We start from the raw sequence: 2,098 nt of genomic DNA on the forward strand, positions 1-2,098 counted from the left end.
CCACGTCTTTGCTTGGGTATTTTTTTTTCCTCTCATAAAATGCCTACAGGAACGCGCCACGCCCTTGCACAACACGTTTTCGGGATGACTTCAAAAAGCCTCCTAGGGCAGCGGTTATATGCATTTGGGTAAGCAGTGTAAGTACGCGCGTCCCTTACAAAAATGTCTATGATCACTTTATGCGATGTCTTTAGACAATATGATCATAGAAGCTATCGACCATCAAAAGAGTGTCTTTAGAACACGTATGCTCTATGTATGATCTCCCTTCCGACAATTGGCCACCGTGATTGAATAGAATGTATTTACATAGAACGTATTTATAGCTCCTATGATTAGCCTATTAATAGCGTATATGGACACTGTAACGACTGTGTTTCGATAATTGGCCACCGTTATTTAAAAGAATCGTGTTCATACAAAGTATTAATACCTTGTGTTATGCTAACTATATTTCAAGTGTCCAATAATAATGTGTATTTTACTCACTATTCACATGCATGTAATATTTCGTGAAAAGTGAGAGTGGCAAAAGAAACAGACGCAAATTCATACCTTCATTTATTGCACAAACCCTTGACACAGAAACACTTGGTTTCCGACGGCAACGACATTGTGTGTTTGATGTACCAGCCATATCAAAATTTATCACGGTGTCACCTAGAAAAGAAATATACATGTTCAAAATTTTTCTGCCAATTTCGCACGCTTTGTGCTAGCATCACACACACATCTCTCTTCACTCAGATGCCTGTTTTTTCTCAAAATATGCTAACTGGTTTCCAACCACTTTCTGTACAAACTAGTAACTGCAAAACACCCTCAGGAGATAGAGACTATTGCTGTGTTTAGTTGTATTCCTTTTGATCCTCTATATCATCAGATAAACTCTCTCCTCTGCCATTTGCTACACCAAGCAAATACACATGTTGAGCGGCAACATATCAGTATGTATACATACATTTTGGTGCATGCTACCAGCAAGTGATGCCACTATGCCTGTTTGCTCCCATTTTTCCTGAGTGATGGCTATGTTTGCCATAGCAGATGACACACACACATAAGTAATTACTGAAGGAGACCAGCTACACCAAGCACCTAGGGGAATACAAGAGCGATAATAGGGAATGATGAAGTATATTATAGTTAGCCTACAATATGCGGTCACACATACTTTTTGCTACATATGCAGGTAACAAGTCTCAATAGTGTATTCCCAGAGAGTAAGAAAATAAGAAAGTGCCACTCATGCCCATCTTTTCCTTTCAAGAGCTTGTCACCAAGGTAAAATCTTTATCACATATGAAAGCAAAATTTAGAATACCTTTCTTTTATAAGAAGTCCACATGGATGCTGCTGCTTGTCCAGGAAGTCAGGTTGCCTTGTTACTTGTCGGCGCAGACCACGGCAACAGGGTGTCTCCAGATATGGTCGAATGAAGCAACAAGAGGACTGCATGTACCTATGAGAACACTAGTCAGAACAGCAGGAAGAAAGATTTTTTGAATAATAAAGGAAAAGTCAAATGCACAAGTAAAAGAAACATAGGAGGAGTATTTCATATGGTTGCTGAGTGACAGCATGAAAAGCCCAGAATTGAAAACGCAATGCTCCACTGAGGAAAATTACATAATCATAAAATACATAAATACATAATAATCTAGGTCATCTCAGGAATAGTGGCAAGTCTTATGTAGGCACTATCGTTTGGAGATACGTGGAAAGACAAGTCAGATGGGGTGGTAAAAAATGACTGGTTTGGCTTATGTGTTTTAACATCCCAAAGCAACCCAGGCTATGAGAGATGTTGTAGGGGAGGACTTCAGAGCGTTTGACGAGCTGGGGCTCTTTAACGTGCACTGACATCGCACAGGACATGAATGCCTTTTTGCTTCAATTTTGAGCTTACTGCTGAACTGGTCGTACTCAAAATAGGTTGGCGCTACTTTTATTTAAATTTAGACAAGGTCCTTTTGAGGATACAAGACTTGCATGTGTCCCAGACACATTCAGGGAGGCACGTTGGCCCTGCACAAAGGCTTAAAATGTGGAGAGCTTGTCTCATTAAAACCCACCCGGCCCCGCATAATCACTTTTT

At 40.2% G+C, this 2,098-nt stretch overlaps 1 long non-coding RNA gene across 1 annotated transcript; it reads right to left on the minus strand.

The window, feature by feature from the left end:
- Positions 1-544: 544 nt before the first annotated feature.
- Positions 545-1,748, minus strand: LOC146171517 (uncharacterized). The gene is made up of 2 exons (XR_014702852.1): positions 1,325-1,748; positions 545-660 (listed from the first exon to the last, which is right to left on the minus strand). It is a non-coding gene; the product is annotated as an uncharacterized LOC146171517 (long non-coding RNA).
- Between the last annotated feature and the right edge of the window lie 350 nt (positions 1,749-2,098).

Source organism: Amblyomma maculatum, unplaced genomic scaffold (assembly GCF_055883805.1).
Source record: "Amblyomma maculatum isolate TAMU_Amacu unplaced genomic scaffold, ASM5588380v1 scaffold_20, whole genome shotgun sequence".
Taxonomy (NCBI): domain Eukaryota; kingdom Metazoa; phylum Arthropoda; class Arachnida; order Ixodida; family Ixodidae; genus Amblyomma; species Amblyomma maculatum.